This window comes from Pongo abelii, chromosome 19 (assembly GCF_028885655.2).
Source record: "Pongo abelii isolate AG06213 chromosome 19, NHGRI_mPonAbe1-v2.0_pri, whole genome shotgun sequence".
Classification (NCBI taxonomy): domain Eukaryota; kingdom Metazoa; phylum Chordata; class Mammalia; order Primates; family Hominidae; genus Pongo; species Pongo abelii.
In genome coordinates, this window is record NC_072004.2 from 70117496 (window position 1) to 70141735 (window position 24240).

At 39.0% G+C, this 24240-nt stretch overlaps 1 protein-coding gene and 1 pseudogene across 1 annotated transcript in view; both read right to left on the bottom strand.

Moving 5' to 3' along the window:
• IKZF3 (IKAROS family zinc finger 3) overlaps positions 1-24240 on the bottom strand; it is a 110105-nt gene that overhangs the window by 77190 nt on the left and 8675 nt on the right. The gene's annotated exons all lie outside the window — the stretch shown is intronic.
• Positions 3571-4119, bottom strand: LOC112129721 (large ribosomal subunit protein eL39-like; annotated as a pseudogene).

Here is a 24240-nt window from a genome sequence, read left to right on the forward strand (position 1 = left end):
GAAGCCCTCTGGCCTTTGAGACCCTCAGTCTCAGACTGGAGCCGGCTGATGTTCCGGTTTATCTTGGAGATCTCTGTCTTTGTACAACGCAGGTCATCCTGTGCTTCCCAGGCAGGGTCTGCAGCTCCTCATACTTGATCTGGTGCATGCTGTCAGCCTTGGCCTGGCTGCGGTTGGCGATCTTCTCATACTGGGCCTCGACCTCAGCAATGATGCCGTCCGTGTCCAGGGAGTGGCTGTTGTGCGTGGACAGCCCCACAGATGTGTCCGAGATCTGGGACTGGAGCTCCCGAATCTCCTATTCATACAGCTGCCTGAGGAAGTTGATCTTGTCAGCTTGCCATCCATGTGAGACTCCAGCTCCCCCCTGTTCCTGTATGCCTCATCCACATCCTTCTTGATGAGGACAATTTTATTCTCCATCTCTGTATGCTTACTGATCTCGTCCTCGTACTTGTTCTTGAAGTCCTCCACCAGCCCCTGCATGTTGCCAAGATCTGCCTCCAGTTTCAGCTTCTCCTGGCCTAGAGTGTCCAGCTGCCATGGAAGGTTGTTGATGTAGCTCTTGGACATGTTGTCCATGCTGCTCCAAGCCATCTTCTGCTGCTGCAGGAGGCTCTACTTGGTCTCAGCATCTTGTTCTGCTGCTTCAGGAACCGCGATGAAGGGGGCAAACTTGTTGAGGGTCTTGATCTGCTCCTTCTCCTGAGTGCACACGGCCTGGATGTTGGGGTCCATCTCCAGCTTAAGGGGGCTCAGCAGGCTCTGGTTGACCATGATGGCTGTGATGCCTCCTATAACCACCAGCTCGGCCATAGCCTCCACCCAGACCCATGCTGGCACCCAGGATACCCTGGACACTGTTGCTGCTGCTCACTTCAGAGAAGCTCAAGGAACTGATGCAGGCACCGGGCCTACTCATGTAGGAGTGGCTGCTGAAGGTCCGGGGCCAGAGGTGGATGCCCTGTAGAACTTCTGGGTCACCCTGATGGACATAGTGGAGGCGGGAGTGGAGGCAGGTGGGCAGAACCAGGGGGAGATTCAATAAGGAGTGGAGAAACTGCTTCTAGATATTCTGCAGTTCTCAAGTGTACTGTTTAATAAATGTTAATTAAATCAAGGTAGTTGACAATGTCATTCAGATCTATGGATATACTAATTTTTGACTAGTTGTTTAGTTGCTGAAAAAGGAGTATTAAAATCTCCAAATATGACTGTTGATTTGTCTATTTCTCTCTGTTCTAGGGACTATAAAATACATCTTTAATTTTCCAGTCTTCTTAGAGTTAAAATTATACACTTCACATAAAATGTAAGAAAGCTTGCAACCATTTAGGCCCATTTCCTACCCTCCAACCTTTATACTATAGTTGTCCTATGTATCACATCTGCATATACTTTAAACCTTACCATACAATGCTAATTCTTGCTTTGAATAGTCATATTGTATTTTAAAGATTAAGATGAAAAAATAGTACTTTCTATTTACCCACATATTTAACATTTCTGGTGCCTTTTTTTTTCTTTTTTTGAGATAGGGTCTCACTGTGTTGCCAGGCTGGAGTGCAGTGGCACAATCATGGTTCACTGCAGCCTTGACCTCCTGGGCTCAAGCAATCCTCCCACCTCAGCTTCCCAAGTAGCTGGGACTATAGAAGCACCACCATGCCTAGCTAATTAAAAAAAATTTTTTTTGTAGGGACAGGGGTCTCACTATGTTGCCCAGGTTGGTCTCAAACTCCTGGGCTCAAGTGATCCTCCCACCTCAGCCTCCCAAAGTGTTAGGATTACAGGTGTGAGCCACTGTGCCTGGCCTGGTGCTTTTCATTTTTTCATAAAGATTTGAGTTCTGATCTGGTATCATGTCCCTACAGTCTAAAGAACTTTAGCATTTTTAGTAGTGCAATTATCTGAGGGACTTTTCTTAGTTTTCATTTATTTGGAAATGTCTTTACTTTGTCTTCAATCTTACAGGATATTTTTACTAGATATAGAATTCTGAGTTTACAGGTTTTTCTTAAAATTTTTTTTTTTTTTTTTTAGAGACAGGGTCTTGCTTTGTTGCCAAGGCTGATCTCAAACTCCCGGCCTCAAGCCATCCTCTCACCTCAGCCTCCCAAAATGGGATTAGAGGATAAACCATCACACCTGGCCCAGTTTTTTTTTTTCTTCCAGCTCTTTTAAGATGGCATTCCACTGTCTTCTGTCTTCTATTGTTTCTTTTTCTTTTTTTTTTTTTTTTTGAGACGGAGTCTCTCTCTGTTGCCCAGGCTGGAGTGCAGTGGTGCAATCTCGGCTCACTGCAAGCTCTGCCTCCCGGGTTCACGCCATTCTCCTGCCTCAGCCTCCCAAGTAGCTGGGACTACAGGTGCCCCACCATCATGCCTGGCTAATTTTTGTATTTTTTTTTTTTAGTAGAGACGGGGTTTCACCTTGTTAGCCAGGATGGTCTCGATCTCCTGACCTCATAATCCACCCGCCTCAGCTCCCAAAGTGCTGGGATTACAGGCGTGAGCCACCACACCCTGCCTGTCTTCTATTGTTTCTGATAAGAAGTCAGTGATATCTTGTGTTGTTGTTTTCCTATAGGTAATGTGTTCTTTTTCTCTAAGTACTTTCAAGATTTTTCTTTTTACTTTTGGCTTTCAGCAGTTTGACCATAATATTCCTAGCTGTAATTTTATTTGCATATATTCCACTTGGGTTCATGGAACTTCTTAAATCTGTAAAGTTATATTTTTCACCAAACTTAAGAAATTTTCAGCCATTATTTCTTCAAATATTTTTTCTGTTCCATTCTCCTCCCTTTTTCCTTCTATAAGTTCAATTATATGTGTGTTAGATCTTTTCATATTTTCCCACAGTTCCCTGAGACATTGTTGTTTTATCCCCCCACAATGTTTTTTTCTCTGATATTCAGAAGGAATAATTTCTATTTTCATATCTTCAAGTTCATTTACTCTTTCTTCTGTCATCTTAATTTGCTGTTAAGCCTATCTAATGAGTTTTCTTTTTCAGATATTGTAATTTTTAGTTCTAGAATTTCCACTTAGTTCATTTTAACTTCTCTGCTGAGGTCTTCTATTTGTTAATTAAAAGCATATTTTCCTTTATATCCTTTTCATTTTTCTCTAAATGCTTTCAAATATTTTTTCTGTTCCATTCTCCCACCCTTTTCCTTCTATAACTTCAATTACAGAAGTGTAAGTATTATAGTTTATACAAATTCTTGTCTGCCAGTTCCATTATGTATGCCATCTTGAGGTCAGTTACCATTGATTTCCTTTTCTCTTGAGTATGGGTCATATTTTCCTGCTTCTTCACATGACCACATAATTTTGGATTGTATGCTGGACCTTGTGAATGATATATTACATAAATTGTGAATTCTATATGTTCCTCTGAAGCATGTAGGAATTTTTCTTTGTTTTACTTTTTTTTTTTAAGAGATAGGATTTTGCTCTGTTGCCCAGGCTTGAGTGCAGTGGCATGATCGTAGCTCACTGTAACCTTAAACTCCTGGGCTCAAGCAGTCCTCCTGCCTGAGTCTACTGAGTACCTAGGACTACAGGTGTGTGCCACCACATCTGGCTCTTAAAGTTTTTTGTAGTGACAGAGTCTCACTATGTTGCCCAGGCTTGTCTTGAACTCCTGGCCTCAAGGAATCCTCTTGTCTTAGCTTCCCAAAGAGCTGGGATTATAGGCATGAGCCACCATGCCCAGCCCTTTTTGTTTTAATTTTCTTTCTTTTTTTTTTTCGTATTTTTTGAAATGAAAGGTCTCATATATTTATTACTGAATGCAGTCAACCAACGCGTTCATAAGAGATTCAGAGAGAAAAAATATATTCCCAATAAAACATGTTCAACTCTCCAGACAGTGGTGACATTTTCAGCTTGATATGGTAACATGATTGTGACCTTGAGACAGCACAAATATGTGTGCCATCTCATGTGCAATTCCTTACAGACCCAGCTTGGTTCTTTTCCAATGTCTCCTTTTGGAGTTGTACCTGATTTTATTACCAGTTTTCATCTAAATCCACTGGGGAATGGGACAACTTTCCTTTTGTTTCTTGGCCAGGAATCACTTAATCCTGAAAGTCTTGTGAGAAGACATGGTGAGAAATGGAGGCAAGCACACACCACGATGGCGGAGAAAGGAAAAGAGGACTCTTTCTTTATTTTTATTTATTTATTTTTTAGACAGGGTCTGACTCTCTTGCCCAGGCTGGAGTGCAGTGGTATGATTTGAGCCCTCTTCATCCCAGGCTCAAGCAATCCTCCCACTTCTGCCTCCTGAATAGCCGGGACTATAGGTGCAATCACAGCTCACTGCAACCTTGACCTCCCTGGGCTCAGGTGATCCTCCCACCTTAGCCTCTCGAGTAGCTGGGACTACAGGTAGGTGTCACCATGCCCAGCTAATTTTTGTATTTTCTGTAGAGAGGGGGTCTTGCCATGTTGCCCAGGCTGGTCTCAAACTCCTGGCCTCAAGGTAATCCTCCTGCCTTGGCCTCCCAAAGTGCTAGGGTTACAGACTTGAGCCACAATGCCTGACCAGACTTTTTACTTTTTAAACCTTGCAACTAACTTGCCTTGGCTTAAACTCAAACTCTGTCTCACCTGTTGTGGGCAGCAGCTGGGGTGACCAAATGTCCCAATACGCCTGGATTGAGGGGTTTCCTAGAACACAGAACTTTCAGAGTCCCAAAGAAACTGGGATGAGTTAGTCACCTTTGCAGAAGTATAAATCTGTTTAGTTATTTTAGCCTCAGTTGGGCTATTTAGAGTGTAACTCTGCACATTAGTGGATCAGCCAGAGACTTTATATACAAAAAAGCCCTCTCTGGCTTTCTCCACTGCAGAATGTCTCCCCTCACTTCCCAGTTGCTGTGGTTGTTATGGTTTGTCAAAACTGTGGATTTTCTATCAAAGTTTTAGCCACTCTGAGGCTGAAATGGGGGCCTGCCCTTGAATAAAAGGCCATAAAACGGGCTGCTTTTGGTCATTTTTCCAATGCTTTTAGGTGATAATTTTTTTTATATTTTGTCCAGAATCTATCATTCTTATCCATGGAAAGGTTGGTTCAATAGGAGGTACTACTCCATTACAGAAATTAAAACTCTCCTTTGTTCTTTATTTTGACTGTGATCATTTACTTAAAACTATTTGGAAAAGTACTGATTTAAAATGGTCTATAATCAGATCATATTCCAATTTTTAGTTTAAAAAATACAGTCACTATAGTTACATTGTATCCTAATTTAAAACTTCTAATATATTAGCCATTAGAGGTTAGCAACAAAGCATAAAGGCAGGGGAAATACACATAGTTTAAAAATAAGCAAAGGGTTGGTTCCAAGTCTTTGCTACTGTGAATAGTGCCGCAATAAACATACGTGTGCATGTGTCTTTATAGCAGCATGATTTATAGTCCTTTGGGTATATACCCAGTAATGGGATGGCTGGGTCAAATGGTATTTCTAGTTCTAGATCCCTGAGGAATCGCCACACTGACTTCCACAATGGTTGAACTAGTTTACAGTCCCATCAACAGTGTAAAAGTGTTCCTATTTCTCCACATCCTCTCCAGCACCTGTTGTTTCCTGACTTTTTAATGATTGCCATTCTAACTGGTGTGAGATGGTATCTCATTGTGGTTTTGATTTGCATTTCTCTGATGGCCAGTGATAGTGAGCATTTTTTCATGTGTTTTTTGGCTGCATAAATGTCTTCTTTTGAGAAGTGTCTGCTCATGTCCTTCACCCACTTTCTGATGGGGTTGTTTGTTTTTTTCTTGTAAATTTGTTGGAGTTCATTGTAGATTCTGGATATTAGCCCTTTGTCAGATGAGTAGGTTGTGAAAATTTTCTCCCATTTTGTAGGTTGCCTGTTCACTCTGATGGTAGTTTCTTTTGCTGTGCAGAAGCTCTTTAGTTTAATTAGATCCCATTTGTCAATTTTGGCTTTTGTTGCCATTGCTTTTGGTGTTTTACACATGAAGTCCTTGCCCATGCCTATGTCCTGAATGGTAATGCCTAGGTTTTCTTCTAGGGTTTTTATGGTTTTAGGTCTAACGTTTAAGTCTTTAATCCATCTTGAATTAATTTTTGTATAAGGTGTAAGGAAGGGATCCAGTTTCAGCTTTCTACATATGGCTAGCCAGTTTTCCCAGCACCATTTATTAAATAGGGAATCCTTTCCCCATTGCTTGTTTTTCTCAGGTTTGCCAAAGATCAGATAGTTGTAGATATGCAGTGTTATTTCTGAGGGCTCTGTTCTGTTCCATTGATCTATATCTCTGTTTTGGTACCAGTACCATGCTGTTTTGGTTACTGTAGCCTTGTAGTATAGTTTGAAGTCAGGTAGCGTGATGCCTCCAGCTTTGTTCTTTTGGCTTAGGATTGACTTGGTGATGTGGGCTCTTTTTTGGTTCTATACGAACTTCAAAGTAGATTTTTCCAATTCTGTGAAGAAAGTCATTGGTAGCTTGATGGGGATGGCATTGAATCTATAAATTACCTTGGGCAGTATGGCCATTTTCACGATATTGATTCTTCCTACCCATGAGCATGGAATGTTCTTCCATTTGTTTGTATCCTCTTTTATTTCATTGAGCAGTGGTTTGTAGTTCTCCTTGAAGAGGTCCTTCACATCCCTTGTAAGTTGGATTCCTAGGTATTTTATTCTCTTTGAAGCAATTGTGAATGGGAGTTCACTCATGATTTGGCTCTCTGTTTGTCTGTTATTGGTGTATAAGAATGCTTGTGATTTTTATACATTGATTTTGTATCCTGAGACTGCTGAAGTTGCTTATCAGCTTAAGGAGATTTTGGGCTGAGACAATGGGGTTTTCTAGATAACCCAAATGTCCAACAATGATAGACTGGATTAAGAAAATGTGGCACATATACACCATGGAATACTTTGCAGCCATAAAAAATGATGAGTTCATGTCCTTTGTAGGGACATGGATGAAATTGGAAATCATCATTCTCAGTAAACTATCACAAGAACAAAAAACCAAACACCGCATATTCTCACTCATAGGTGGGAACTGAACATTGAGAACACATGGACACAGGAAGGGGAACATCACACTCTGGGGACTGTTGTGGGGTGGCGGGAGGGGGGAGGGATAGCTTTAGGAGATATACCTAATGCTAAATGACGAGTTAATGGGTGCAGCATGCCAGCATGGCACATGTATACATATGTAACTAACCTGCACATTGTGCACATGTACCCTAAAACTTAAAGTATAATTTAAAAAAAAATAAGCAAAGGGGCAGCTTGGCATGGGATGTCAAAATCCAAGCTGGATGAGAAAAATGTCCATGCAATGAATAGGGGTAGCCCAGGGTGGGCTGCTGGAGACCAGCCAGCATGAAGAGTGTGTCCATGCAGGGTAGGCAGTGTGAATGAGGTAAGAAGGGTTTCAGGCCAGGTGTGGTGGCTCATGCCTGTAGTCCCAACATTTTGAGAGGCCAAGGTGGGCAGGTTGCTTGAGCCCAGGAGTTCAAGACCAGCCTGGGTAACATGGCGAAACCCCATCTCTACAAAAAATACAAAAATTAGCCAGGCAAGTTGGCATGAGCCTGTAGTCCCAGTTACTTGGGAGGCTGAGGTGGGAGGATCACTTGAGCCCTGGAAGTCGAGGCTGCAGTGAGATGAGACAGTGCCACTGCAGTCCAGCCTGGGCAGCAGAGAGATTCTGTCTGGAACAAAAAAAAAAGGCAAGTTTCCACGTGGAGGGACAGACAGCATGAAAAGTCAGAGCTCAAACACTATAAGAGGACATGCAGGGAGGAGGACTGCCTGGCCTGGACTGCTGGAGCCTGAGAGGGAATGAAGAGGGGAATGAAGAGGGAATGAAGTGGCTGGCAGCCCCCACTAGAGGCTAAATGGAATGAGGAGAACTTCAATGCCCGGAGTAGTCCAGTGCAAAGTACCAGAACTCGAGTGGGGTGAAGAGGGCATCTACATTTTAGGGGCAGTCCTGCATGGGGCTGTCAGAGCTCAAGCAGTTGAGAAGAATGTCTGCACACAGTGGACGCCACAGTATGGGATTATCAAAACCAAATGAGTCAAGCAGAGCAACTGTGCTGAGTAAGAGATGCCAAGTGCCAATAGGCGACTGGTTGTATTACATAATGGAGGAATGGTCAAATAAGTAAACAGAATAAGGATAATGAGAGCCAGGTTTTTCTGTGAGAGAAGGGAGTTACAAATATGGAAGCCTGTGGTCCTGTATTGGAAGTGGATGTACTGGCATGAACTCATGGCTTCTACTATATATAAAAAGATAGGCCCGGCGAGGTGACTCATGCCTGTAATCCCAGCACTTTGGGAGGCCAAGGCAGGAGGATTACTTGACGCCAAGAGTTCAAGACTAGCCTGGGCAACATAGTGAGACCCTGTCTCTAGAAAAAAATATTAAAATTAGAAGGGTGTGGTGAAGTGCACCTGTAGTCCTAGCTACTCAGGAGGCTGAAGCAGGAGAATCACTTGAACTCACAAGTTCAAGGCTACAGTGAGCTATGAAGGTGCCACTGCACTCCAGCCTGGATGACAACAAAGCAAAAAAAAAAAAAAGATAAAATATAGATGTAAATGTGTGTATATGGGTATATATAAATACAGTCCCTTTCCCTGTTCACTGAGAGCACCTAGGAATAGCGAAACTACAATAGCTTCTAGATTTAACTTCTAAAAATTATTCTCCATTTAAAGGAATGAGGCTCCCTGAAGAAATGGTTTACTCCAAGATGGGCATAGTGGCTCACTCATATAATGCCAACACTTTGGGAGGCTGAGGCAGGTGGATCATTTGAGGCCTGCCTCAGCCTCAAGTGTTTGAGACAAGACTGGCCAACAGGGCGAAACCCCATCTCTACTAGAAATATAAAAATTAGCCAGGCATGGTGGCGCATGCCTGTAGTACCAGCTACTGGGGTGGCTAAGGCATGAGAATTGAAAGTATGAGTCGGGAACATTTTGCTGTGCCAGAAAGCAAGGAAGTGCTCACAGAATGAAGTGAATATCTTAAAAGAATAGAGTAGTCATCTTGAAGGGGTTTCCATTGGCCAAATCTGGGACAAGGGAGCATAAAATAATAATAGTATTAGACTATAACCCATTGAAAAAAAAAAGAAACTCATGAGTACATTCTGATGTTAATAAATGAATAAATTAAAAGTATGATGACAAATGGGATATTTATATAGTTTCAAAGTGCTTCTCTCCAAAAATACTTATTAATTACAAGGTTGAAAGAAAAGAGCACCTATATAATGGAAAAGCCTGTTTGATATCACTGTAACTGAGCAAAGTTACATGCGGTCATCATCAGTAATGGCACAAACAAAAATTATTTGCCTTCTGATAGTGAGTAGAACACAGCATCACTTCTGTGATATTCCTGCCAAATATGCAAAACACGAATCAAACCACAAAGAAACAACCAAACTCGAATTTGCAGGGATAGTTTACAAAGCAGCTGGCTTATAATCCTCAAAAGTTTCAAGGTCATGAAAGACTGAGGAACTGTTCCAGACTGAAGGAGAGGAAAGAGACATGACAACAAAAAGCAATGTGTGATTCTGAACTGAAATATCTTGTGGTAAAGAACATCATAGAAGCAACTGGAGAAACCTGAATGGGGTCTGAGGATTGAATGGTAGTAATGTTGATTTCCTGGTTTTGATGATTTTATTGTGAAGGCAGGGCACATACACTAAAGCATAGGAGAGGGATAGAGCACAGTGTCAGCAATTTACTTTCAAAACTTGCAGTAGAAAAGTTTTTTGTGCTGTATTGCAACTTTTCTGTAAGTTTGATAGTGTTTTTTAAAAACGCTAACTATGAAACTTTCAACTGCACGCTGAAAAGATTCTTAACGGAGGGAAAAAAAAAGAAAGAACGAAAACTAGCTCAAAGCTTTCACATGAGCAACCTTCATGTGGGAACATCTTTTAGTCACTACACAGAAAGATGGCTTTTGATCTGGTGAACTAAAGGCAAAAGGTCTTGGTCCCCTGAACATTTTAAACCCTCTGACATTTAAATAGCTCTCAATATTTTTAAAGTGTTCTTTGTGTACTGTAAATAACACCAGAAGTAACTGAGTGTAGTTTCGAAGAGAAAAATGAGATTCTGACTACCTTAGCATTCATAACAGGAGAATCGCTTGAACCCGGGGGGCACAGGTTACAGTGAGCCGAGATGGCACCACTGTACTCCAGTCTGGGAGACAGAGTGAGACTCCGTCTCTAAAAAAAAAAAAAAAAAAGAGATAGGAAAACCATCTGTGATCAGGTCACATGAATGTTCTTATTAGCTACTAAATTAAAACACAACAACAAGATAGATTGAAGTGTATTTCCCCCCTAAACTTCAAGGTATTTATAAGAACATGAAGCCCATTCAAAGATAGGAGTGGACAGATGGTGAAGGAACTCCCAACTGAAGACCAGAAACTTGTTAAATATTTCTAAATGCAGCAAAAACATCTTAGTTTTTAATTAATCATTTTGTAACTTCTTTACACTTCAGTCCCCCCTAACAAACCCACAAAAAGTTTCCATTTGATGGGGTCTACTGTGGTCTTTTTAATGTGTAGGCAGTCAACATAGCTTTGAAATATTTTCCAAAAGAATGCTCTACAAAGTTAAGTAGGAAGAGTCCCTATATTGCTTTTGATAGAAATATAGTTTCCTGTACTGATGTTTATACATATCTGGGGCAAATGACGGAAGAATCTTGGAGTGGGTTAATTTTGTTGAAATATAAATCTCATCAATTGTCTACATTTCTCCTGTTATTTGAACAGGGAAAGCATGCTCCTGCCTCAAGGCCTTTGCATTTACCCTTCCCCCTGACTATAATGCTTTCCTCTTAGAAGCCACTTGGCTCAATTTCTCTTTTCATTCAAGTATCTGCTTAAAAGTCACCTATTCAAACAAGGTTTACCTAATTACCCCACATAAAATGTCATCTTCCATTGTTATTGTCTTTCTTCTTACCTGCTTTATTTTTCTTTATAAAATCTTTTCATTATCACCATCATTCACTTTTTTTGGGACAGAGTTTTGTTTTTTTATTTTTTATTTTTTTGCTCTTGTTGCCCAGGCTGGAGTGCAATAGCGCGATCTCGGTTCACTGCAACCTCCGCCTGCCCAGTTCAAGCGACTCTCCTGCCTTAGCCTCCCGAGTAGCTGGGATTACAGGCATGCGACACCATGCTCGGCTAATTTTGTATTTTTAGTAGAGATGGGGTTTCTCCATGTTGGTCAGGCTGGTCTCGAACACCTGACCTCAGGTAACCCGCCTGCCTCAGCCTCCCAGATCACCATCACTCATTTTTTTAAATCTGTCTTTCCCCACAAGAATGTAAGCTCCATGAGAACAGTGATGTTGTCTGTTTTGTATTGCTGTATCTTCAGCCCCCACACTAGTGTCTGCTCATGATGGACACTGAATAAATATTCGTTGAATGAACAAGTGAAGTTTTATATCTCTATTGTTGATCCCTATGAACGCACTAGATGGTTTTGCAAACTATGGCTCACTGCCTGTTATTGTACTGCCTGTGAACTAAGAATGGTTTTCACATCTTTAAATGGTTTTTAAAAATCAGAAGAATACACTTGAACATTTTACAAAATTCAAATTGCAGTGTTCATCAGTAAGTTTTATTGGAGGCCAGGCACGGTGGCTCATGCCTGTAATCCCAGCACTTCGGAAGGCCGAGGCAGGTGGATCACTTGAGGTCAGGAGTTCGAGACCAGCCTGGTCAACATGGCGAAACCCCGTCTTTACAAAAAAATTAAAAAAAAAATTAGCCAGGTTTAGTGGCAGGTGCCTATATTCCCAGCTACTCAGGAGGGGGAGGCAGGAGAATCACTTGAACCTGGGAGGCAGAGGTTTCAATGAGCTGAGATTGCCCCATTGCACTCCAGCCTAGGCAACAGGCCAAGACTCTGTTTCCAAAAAAAAAAGGTTTTATTGGAACACAGCTAAACCCATTCATTTATATATTGTCTATGGCTGCTTTTGTACTCCATCAGCCGACTAAGTAGTTGTGACAGAGACCATGTGACCTGCAAAGCCTAAAACATTCACTATCTGATCCTTTACAGAAAAAGCTTATGGAGCCCTGTTCTAGGTCTATTACTAATACTTCTATGTTTACTTTCAAAACCCTTCAATTGGAATTTCAAGAGAAAGTTGTGGTTTTCACTGATGCAGTAATCAAAGAAATAAAACATTCAGACAGTACCTTTCACACAAAGCACTTTACAAATGTCACTGATTGAAAAATTAATGCAACTTTTCAGAGGGTAAAAATATCAACCACAGGATATCCAAATATCCAGATAAAACATTTTTAAATGAACATACATGTATGTATACAAATATATACTTAGCATCATGTTTTCATCAGGATTTTTTGGTATCATTAGATAAAACCATTTTCTTATTTCATTTAAAAGCCAGAGTTGTAATCTAGCAGAAAACTCTAGTTAATACCTATTTCATTTGTCTTTTTGCTCTTTCCACAACTAAATAACCAATCTCCTGATATGTTTTAAGGTTTAATTAAAACATAAGTGTTTTCCATTAACCTTATCTCTTAAATAACACATCTTCTAAAGGACACAACTATTCTACTACTGAGATACTGACATATATATTAGACTATAAAAGTTAAAGCTTATTTCTTTTGCAGTGTTCCACAGCACTCTCCCATTCATAGCTACTCATAGCCATTCTAGCAATCTCAAATTGTTTTCTACCAGTATAGAAAATGAGACTTCATCACATGCTCACTGAGAGATGATAATTTCAAATTTGTTTTTAGCCTTTTAGATTCTCTTTTCATTGACGATGATACTATATAAATTTTTTCACCAGTCAGTTTTTCAAGATACCAAGGTTTTTTTTTTTTTTTTCAGAGTTTCTAACATTTCATGTGCTGTAAAACGAAAGGGGGCAGATTATAAATAAAATTTAAACTTGGAAATGGCAGGAGTCTAGTTAATTGAGATTTCATGGAAGTTCACATATGAATGCTTTACCTATTAGTTCAAATATAAATTAGCTATAAACAAAATCAAATATTCACATTAGCAACAAAAATGTACAATCATGTTTTTAATTCTAATGATTATAAACTTGCCTTTATTTCTAATACTATACTATTAAATAATTACCATTCAATTAAGAATATTAGCTAACAAAATTTTCCTCTTAATTTCAGAGATCATATTTCTACTCCATGGTCTGTTTTCCCAGTAGGAAGTATAAGCACTAAAGGAAAGCAAAATGTCAAGTCTCAGAAAGAATCCTGTATTGAGTTTGCCAGCTGCCAGGCACCTCTGGCAGAGACAGAAAGCTGTCTCTGAATGTTGATATTCCATTCCTTGTTTATAACAGTAAATGGAGTCCTTTCTATCCATACCTCTTTTTTAAAAAGTTTATCTTATCTAAAATGTTCACTTTTACTTTTTAATTAAAAGTTTTAGAAATTGAGGCACTGATTATAAGAATGTTTTCACAACTGCAACATTAACACCTGGGACCACAAATGTGGCAGAGAAGCGTTAGCTGTCATTTCTGCAAAATCCTTTACCAGTTCTCCGTATCACCACCCTATATAACCATTCCTCAAATTCCATCAGTACAAGAAAAGTTCTGTAGGATGAAAAATGATCCCTATAACCAATTAAATTAGCATATTAGAATCGAAATTATTATCGTAACTAGCTTACCTCTCCTTCCTCTGCCATCTGATGTTTGAATGTCCTCTAATATCCCCCTACTTGGGTTATACAGCCTCTGCTTGAACACTTTGAATAATACAGAAATTATTCCTTTCCATTTCAGAAAAACTCTGGTAGTTAAAAGCATTCTTTCTTAAATGTAGCTGAACTCAAATTTCCTGAAATGTCTACTTCAGGTCCTAGTTCAGCCTTCTGGGAACATACAGGATAAGTTATAGCTCAGATGTTACCACTCAGTTTCCTGACCATGGTGAGAGCTGTCTTCTGAACCTGTTTTTGTTTGCCTGTGGCTCTCCAAAAACGTGGCATCAAGCACTCAGCCTAATAGTGCAATGAGATTTCTTTTTTTCTCATAACATTTCTGGAAGATAAATAGGGGCAATGGCATTTATTATTTTCCCCATTTTACAGACAAAATCCAAGATACAAATAATGACAAAAAACATAAAGGCCAGTAATCGTCCAAGGGCACAAAGTCAGTGACACATTAAGAAGAGAAGCAGAATTTGTCTATTGAGTTTTACTGTTGCTTCAGAGAATTTAAGTCGTGTTTTAAATGCCTTCCTATACAGATTATAGATTTTAGAAGGCCAGAACTAGAAGAGATTTTAGATCCAATTAATTTCAAACACCTCAACTGACTGTCCATTATTGCTGATTGAGGGGAAAGGAAGATAACAAAAACAAAGACATGCGTTAAAGTGAGAGTAATCCCTCCAATCGTGAAATACTTCCTTCCCTATTTCCTTGGGCTAAGGTAAATGTTAAGAAACATCAAGACTGCTTGTTTAAAAACACCAGATCAAACACAACCAAGTTACTGTTCCAGTTCTTCCTGCCCTCCCCCTTTAAAAAAAAGTAAAGCATTCCATTTTTTCTCCTAGATTAAGTGTTTAACGAGGAAACTGTTGACCGTGGGGCACAGGTGAACTGCTGACAACTGTTGTTAAAACAACAAAGTCAGTATCTAGTGTTATTTTCCTTCAAAGGTCAGTTACCCTTAAGTTGTAGACAAAAACATATATTCCAATTTTACCTTGTATATCACATGCTACCAAATGAACATGCAGAGAGAAAAGGAAAAACGGGCATTTCATGTCATTGCTACTTTAAAAAGATGTTTCTGGTAAAATGATTGAATCCAACATATTGAAATGAAGACTTGTTTTATAACTGTAAAATGCCTAGTTTTATAACTGTAAAATAGCTGGAGCCAAAAATAGAATCATTAATTTGAAGTGGGTAACAGAGCTAAACATGAAAGTTGAAACAATCAAACTTCTAGAGGAAAACAGAATATTTTAATGACCCTGGAGTAGGTAAAGATTTATTTTTCTTTTTTTCTTAAGAGACAGGGTCTCACTCTGTTGCACAGGCTGGAATGCAGTGACATGACGTAGCTCACTGCAGCCCCGAACTCCTGGGCTTAAGCAATCTGCCCACCTCAGCTTCCTGAGTAGCTGAGACTACAGGTGTGCATCACCACCCTCAGCTAATTTTTAAAAAAATGTTTGGAGAGATGGGGTCTCATTATGTTGCCCAGACTGGTCTTAAACTCTTGGCCTTGAATGATCCTCCCGCTTCACCCTCCCAAAGTGCTAGGATTACAGGTGGGAGCCAACGTGCCCGGCAAATAATTCTTTAGCAAGACATAAGCAGCACTTAGTCACAAAAAAGAAGCTGATAAATTAATCTTCATTAAAATTAGGAATTCTATTCATCAAATAGATTAAGAAATACAAACAAGTTACAGACTGGGAGAAAGTATTTGTATTACACATCTGACAAAGTACACATTCCTGGCTGGGCGCAGTGGCTCAAACCTGTAATCCCAGCACTTTGGGAGGCCGAGGTGGACAAACCACTTGAGGTCAGGAGTTTGAGACCAGCCTGGCCAACATGCTAAAACCCCGTCGCTACTAAAAAAATACAAAAATTAGCCAGGTGTGGTAGCAGGTGCCTTTAATCCCAGCTACTTGGGAGGCTGAGGCAGGAGAATCCCTTGAACCTGGGAGGCAGAGGTTGCAGTGAGTGGAGATCGCGCCACTGCACTCCAGCCTAGGCAACAGAGCGAGACTCCGTCTCTCACACACGCATACATTCCCAAAATATAAAAATGCCTACAAAATCAGGCCGAGCGTGGTGGCTCACACCTGTAATTTCAGCACTTTGGGAGGCCGAGGCAGGCGGATCACGAGGTCAGGAGATCGAGACCATCCTGGCTAACACGGTGAAACCCCGTCTCTACTAAAAATACAAAAAAAAATTAGCCAGGTGTGGTGGCACATGCCTGTAGTCCCAGCTACTCGGGAGGCTGAGGCAGGAGAATGGCATGAACCCGGGAGGCGGAGCTTGCAGTGAGCCGAGATCACGCGACTGCACTCCAGCCTGGGCAACAGAGCGAGATTCCGTCTCAGGGAAAAAAAAAAAAAAAAAGCCTACAAAATCAGTAAGAAAAACGACAACCCAATTAAAAAAAAAAAAAAATCCAGCCAGGCATGGTGGCTCATGCCTGTAATCCCAGCACTTTGGGAGGCCAAGACAGGCGCATCACCTGAGGTCAGGAGTTTGAGACCAGCCTAGCCAACATGGTGAAACCCCACCTCTACTAAAAATACAAAAATTAGCCAGGCAGGGCGGTGGGCACCTGTAATCCCAGCTACTCAGGAGGCTGAGGCAGAAGAATCGCTGGGAGGTGGAGGTTGCAGTAAGCCAAGATGGCACCACTGAACTCCAGCCTGGGCAACAGAGTGAGACTCCGTCTCAGGAAAACAAACAAACAAACAAAAAAACCTAAATGACCAGAAGACCTTAGACGCTTCAGGAAAGAGGATCCAAATGGCCGATAAACATAAGAAAAGACATTCAATGTAATTACTCATCAGGAAAATGCAAATTAAATTAAAACCACAATGAAATACCACTCACTACACACCCATAAGAGTGGCAAAAATTAAAAAGACTGATAATAGCAAGTGTTAACAAAAAGATATGGAACAAGTATAACTCTCAGACATTGCTAGTGGGAGGGTAAACTGATCCAACCACTTTGGAAACTCTTTGGCAATACTTATCAAAGCTAAACATACACCTACATTAGAACCCAGAAATGGTAGTCCTGGGTGTGTGTGTGTGTGTGTGTGTGTGTGTGTGTGTGTGTGTATATATAATATACATATACATATTATATATAATATACATATACATATTATATATAATATACATATACATATTATATATAATATACATATACATATTATATATAATATACATATACATATTATATATAATATACATATACATATTATATATAATATACATATACATATTATATATAATATACATATACATATTATATATAATATACATATACATATTATATATATAATATACATATACATATTATATAATATACATATACATATTATATAATATACATATACATATTATATAATATACATATACATATTATATATAATATACATATACATATTATATATAATATACATATACATATTATATATAATATACATATACATATTATATAATATACATATACATATTATATATAATATACATATACATATTATATATAATATACACATACATATTATATATAATATACACATACATATTATATATATAATATACACATACATATTATATATATAATATACATATACATATTATATATAATATACATATACATATTATATATAATATACATATACATATTATATATAATATACATATACATATTATATAATATACATATACATATTATATATAATATACATATACATATTTTATATATAATATACATATACATATTATATATATTATATACATATACATATTTTATATATATATATATAGAGAGAGAGAGAGAGAGAGGGAGGGTCTTGCTCTGTTACTCAGGCTAGAGTGCAGTAGTGTGATCATGGCTCATTGCAGACTTGACCTCCCAGTATTGGGACTACAGGCGCACATGACTAGGCCTGGCTAATTTTTGTACTTTTTCTTGTAGAGACGGGGTTTCACCATGTTGCTCAGGGTGGTCTTGAACTCCTGGGCTCAAGTGATCTGCCTGCCTCGGTCTCCCAAAGTGCCGGAATTACAGGCGTGAGCCACTATGCCTGGCCACCTAGGTATATATTCAAGAGACATGAATACATATATGTCCACCAAAAGATATGCAAAAGAATGTTTGTAATACAGCCAAATACTGGAAACAATCAATTGTCCATCAACAGCAGAAGGTATAAATTGTGGTATATCCATACTATTCAATAATAAAAGAGAGTGAACTACTAATAAATATAACAACTTGGATGGATCTCAAAAATCTATTGAGGAAAAGAAGCTAGACCCCAGAAAAGCATATATTGTATAATTAATTTATATGAAATTCAACAACATGAAAACTATCTACGAGGATACAAGTCTGAATAGTGATTAACTTGGGGCAAAGGGGGAAATTAACAATAAATGGACAGAAGGAAACCTTCTGAGGTGATGCAAATGTTCCATATATTGATCTGGAAGGTTGTATATAGGTGAAAAATAATCAAGCTATAAACAAAAGATATGTGCACTTTAATTGTATGTTATTCCTTAATTTAAAGAAAATCCATTGAACACTCACACATCTCCAAATATCTAAATCCTAAACCTAAGAAATGCAATTATAACAGTATCTTCTTGCTTTTGAAAAAAACTTTGAATTTCAAGAGTTTCTCATGATTCTGCTACAGAATTTTGATAAGTTGCATCTACACCAACCACTCACTGAATAGGCTCCATATATAGCTTAAAAATCACGTGGTACAGAAATTGATTTACATGTCATGCATAAACTAAATATGAAGATATTTTCAGTGATCACTAATTCCTCAAACTTCCCTGCAAATTAGGATTTCAAAATGTTTCAATATTGGTATTTTTCTTTCAATAAACTGACACTACAGATAGTGTAAATGTCACTCATCTTTGAAAAACAAAAACAAACACAAAACCTCTCTTAATCCACATTTCCCTCCAGCAACATCCCACTGATTTCTCTTCTTCACCCTCATAGCTAAACTTCTGGAAAAAATGGTCTGTAATCAACGTTTCTACTTCCTCTATTCCCATTCCCACTCTAACCACTTCAATTTGGTTTCCATCCCCACCACTCCACAGAAACCACTTTTGTCAAGGTCACTAGCAAGTGTTATGTTGCCAAAACCAACCACACTCTTTGTCCTTATCTTGCTTGATTTCTCAGCCACATTCAACATAGCTGACCACCCACTCCTTCATGAAATACTCCCCTTTCTTGAATTCCGTTACACCACACTCTGCTGGTTTTCTTCCTGTCTCACTGGCTGCTCTTTCTCTTTTGCTGGCTTCTCCTCTACCTGATCAAATGAGGTATGTCTCCAGGCACTATCCTGAGAGCCCTTCTCTCAATATATTCTCTGTTTAGGTGATACCATTCATTCCCTTGGCTTTAAATATCACTGGCGGGGCGCAGTGGCTCACGCCCATAATCCCCAGCACTTTGGGAGGCCGGGGCGGACAGATCAAGAGGTCAGGAGTTCGAGACCAGCCTGACCAACAAGGTGAAACCCCGTTCTCTACTAAAAATACAAAAACTAGCCAGGCGTGGTGGCACGCGCCTATAATCTCAGCTACTCAGGAGGCTGAGGCAGGAGGATCATTTGAACCCCAGAGGCAGAGGTTGCAGTGAGCCAAGATCACACCACTGCACTCCAGCCTGGGTGACAGAGTGAGACTACATCTCAAAAAAAAAAAAAAAAATCATCTATGTGCTGAAGAAGACAGCCAAAGCCAAATTCCTATCACTAGCCAGACCTCTTCTTTAGAGGAGAGGTCCCTGACCCTGCCTCCTACCATTACTCTCCATATTAGCATTCTTTTTATTTCTTTCATAGCACTTAGCATAAATTTAATTATTTCAATTGTTATTATTTGTTCTTTGGTCTGTCTTCCTTACCTTACCAAATTCCATAAGGGCCAAAGCTTTGTCTGCCTTTTTTACCACTGTATTGCCAGTATTTTGCATATGTGACACAAAACAGGTATTCAATAAATAGTTTTAGAATGAAGAATGAAGATTCCTGACTTTTGAATTATATTGTATAATAAATGTTGTATTACAAGATTCATCAAAATTAAACATTATAAAACTGTCATTCTTCAACTATCTTTTAAAATCTTTTAAACAATAAAAAAATACATTGAGTACATATGTGAAGATGACCCACCACTGATGCAATGTATGCTATCAGAGTGATGATAGGTTTCACTGATACTGTTTAAACTGTAGCCAATGCCTGTCAAAAATTTTTTTATTTAAAAAAAATAACAGGCCAGGAGCGGTGGCTCATGCCTGTAATTCCAGCACTTTGGGAGGCCAAGGCAGGTGGATCACCGGAGGTCGGGAGTTCGAGACTAGCCTGACCAACATGGAGAAACTCTGTCTCTACTAAAAATACAAAATTAGCCAGGAGTGGTGGCACATGCCTGTAATCCCAGCTACTCCGGAGGCTGAGGTAGGAGAATCGCTTGGACCTGGGAGGTGAAGGTTGCAGTGAGCCGAGATCGCACCATTCCACTCCAGCCTGGGCAACAAGAGCAAAACTCCGTTTAAAAAAAAAAAAAAGTCTGAGCACGGTGGCTCACGCCTGTAATCCCAGCACTTTGGGAGGCCGAGGAAGGTGGATCACGAGGTCTGGAGTTGGAGACCAGCCTGGCCAATATGGTGAAACCTTGTCTCTACTAAAAATACAAAATTAGCTGGGCGTGGTGGCACATGCCTGTAATCCCAGCTATTCAGGAGGCTGAGGCAGGAGAATCGCTTGAACCCGGGAGGCAGAGGCTGCAGTGAGCCGAGATCACGCCACTGCATTCCGGCCTGGGTGACAGAGCAAGACTCTGTCTCAAACAAAAAAACAAAAAAACAAAGTCCCAATTGTAATATAAAGGTGAAATAAATGACAGTAAATATTCTATATTTCAAAATATAAATGCACCAGCACAATTATTCCAGAAGACAGAATAAGGTAGATAGATGTATTTGTAGAATCACCATGAATGCAACAGCTAAATGCAGAAGGATGCATGCTGCATCAATTAAAAAAAAAAAAAAAACAAGCAAGGAAATAAAATTTAAAAAACAAGGAAATAAAGCCATGGATTAAATGAAAAACAATAATAATAATGGTAAAAGAGGCTAAGCTCTAAACTAAACAAAAAAATCATCCTCTCTCAATGTAGGTGGTAATTCCAATCCTAGATAAATTCGAGTGTACTAAAACCATGCAAAAATGCTTCATGTTTGAACATAAAATGGAGTTAGAGTCTAGAAGTCATTAGACAGCACAAAATGTCACTATGTTTCAGAAAAGGAAGGTATTCCTCTTAGAATGAGGGACGGCTTCCTAAAGGAGATGGCGTTTAGAATAGACCACAATGGATGAGTGAGGATTTCAGTTGGCATGATTGTGGTGCTGTTCACAGTGCTGGGAAGTCAGGAGAAGTTGGTTTGGATTGGAGAGAAAATTAGTTCATTTTTGGACTTGTTGAGTTGGAAGAACAGCATTAGAAAAATGGGGAGTGAGGGAAAGCAATGCCCGAACAGGGAACACTAAGCAGCAGAACAGAGTCACATTACAGGACAGAAGATACCACTGGGAAGGTACTGAAGCTATGTTGTGGAGTATCTTAAATGTCCAACCAAAAGATATTTAAAATGGTGTCTGAGTAGGAGAATAACTTTATATTTTAGGAAGATGATTCTGGCAGCAATCCTCAAAACAGATTAAAAGAGGCAAGTCTAGATACAGGGTTACTAGTAGAAAAAACATGTAAGGGTCTAAATCAGTCGTTTTCAAAATGTGTTTTATGGAATCCAGGGTTGCAGAGGGCTGCCACAGGGCTGATCTATGGCAAGAGGAAGAGAGGCTTAGCAGTGGTCTCTTGCTCCTTCTCCCAATCTCTCATTTGGAACATTACACTTGCATCTGATCCCACATAAGATTTTGGTATAAATGGTGTCCTGTTGCAAAAAACAAGTTTTTGTCTTGTTTTTGTGTCTAATCCTAATTCTTGTTGAAATGTGAGACTAACAGTGAAATACCTCAAGGTCATTATATAATCATCAAGTCTCACTGTGTATAGTAGTAGTTATAAAATCTATAAGCACTACATGAATTCCTAATATCAACTTGTTCAATCATTATTTGTCCTATTATATAGATTGGATCTCCCTCCCCAAACTGGATTACGTGTAAAAATGTTCTAGTTGTTTAGATCTGGGGCAACTAAGTCCATACGAGGTCATTGATGTTTGCAATGGATATCTGTTGAGTCCTTTGAGAATCTCCAAATTCCTTTTATTGAGATGTGCATACTATGCTATTGGCTTGGCACACTTAGAAGCTGTGTACTTGTTTGTGCATTCTGGTCTCCTAGCCCTACTAATTCAAATCTGAAAAATTAGTCGGGCAGTATTGGCACACGCCTATAATCCCAGCTACTCAGGAGGCTGAGGCCGGAGTGCTTCACCTTATTATTTCAGAACAGTTTTTAATTAAACTATTCCCAGAAACTTGAGAAAGGATGATAAGTAATCTTTGCTTCAAAGTTGAATCACAAAAATATTTAACATTCATTTTATTTCATTCTGAACATAAAAATCAAACAAGAAGTGCCCCAACTTTATTATAAGCATTTAAGATTTATAATATACAATGATGATGTAACATGTATTATAATATACAATGTATATTGTATATGTACATTATAACATGTATATTGTATACGTACAATATAACATGTATATTATAAATCTTTTAAATGTGTGTAAGGTTACAAGTTACATGTCTTTGTTAGTGAGTAGTTGATTACTATACTGTGACAGAAGCATGTCCCACACAGCTGAGCCTTAGCCTTTACAGGCACTTAATAAAGTAATAAAGTACAGGGAATAAGACAGTTAGTAATATTCTTTTTTATTTATTTATTTATTTTTTTGAGACGGAGTCTGGCTCTGTCACCCAGGCTGGAGTGCAGTGGTGCAATCTCCACTCACTGCAACCTCGGCCTCACAGGTTCAAGCAATTCTCCTGCCTCAGCCTCCCGAGTAGCTGGGATTACAGGCACGTGCCACCACACCCAGTTAATTTTTGTATTTTTAGTAGAGATGAGGTTTCACCATGTTGGCCAGGCTGGTCACAGACTGTTAATAATATTCTTACTTAAATAACTTTTACAGCGCAGTGGCTCATGCCTGTAATCCCAACACTTTGGAAGCCAAGGCGGGCGGATCATCTGAGATCAGGAGTTCGAGATCAGCCTGGCCAACATGGCTAAATACTGTCTCTACTAAAAGTACAAAATTAGCCGGGCATGGTAGCGGGCGCCTGTAATCCCAGCTGCTCGGGAGGCTGAGGCAGGAGAATTGCTTGAACCTGGGAGGCAGAGGTTGCAATGAGCCAAGATTGCACCAGTGCACTCCAGCCTGCGTGACAAGAGCGAGATTCCATCTCAAAATAATAATAATAATAATAATTTTACATGAGAAAATATGCACAGGAGAAAAAAGACCAGCAGCACCATCATTTTACTCATCACATTTATAAAATTTTAATATTTGGAAAAAAAAGGCCCATTTTGAGATCAGAGGATAAATTTATACACTGATCATCTTCAATACTTTAAAGTCTGGAATTTTATGTGAAATTCTAATGAAATTTAAATCAAGTTGGCCTGTGAAGCACATTTGTGGAACTGCCTACACTGTATGTAAGCATATAAATCAACTATTAGTGATTTTTAGCAGTCTAGGTCAAGGGATTTCTTAACTAAGGGATAGAGGCAGATGACAGCAAAAATGATTAGTTGTTATACATTATAAAAATTAGTTACTTCCAGTTTTCATACTGGACAATATTTTCCATCAGTTATGATGTAATTCCATATCCATAAAAATGTTATAGGTTTGTGAGAGTGATCTTTTTCTCATATCCACAGACTCCTAGAGGAAATTGTTCTGATGTGCCAAATATTCTGGTAAATTAATAGTTTCTCTAATAGACATTACTTCTTAAATGAACTGATGTTGCTATGATAAAGTATTCAAATTAAGTGATGTTCAACAATTTTAAGAATCAAAACATCTATTGTGAAGAAATGGTTTATTGTGGAAACTGCAGTGCTTCACTGAAATAAAAAAGGTACCAAAATTATTAAATAAAGCCAAAAGTTAGAAGGCATTGTATTTTGTGGGGGGCGTGGATTAGAAAAATGGCAGTATTCACCCATTGGATTTAGCCAATACTTCAATATCTTCTACTAAACCTTTAACAGTACCTTTAACAAATTAGCCAGCAAAATTTACCAATTTCAATGTCTCTATTTTCCTTCCTCCCTTTACTATAAAAGCTGGG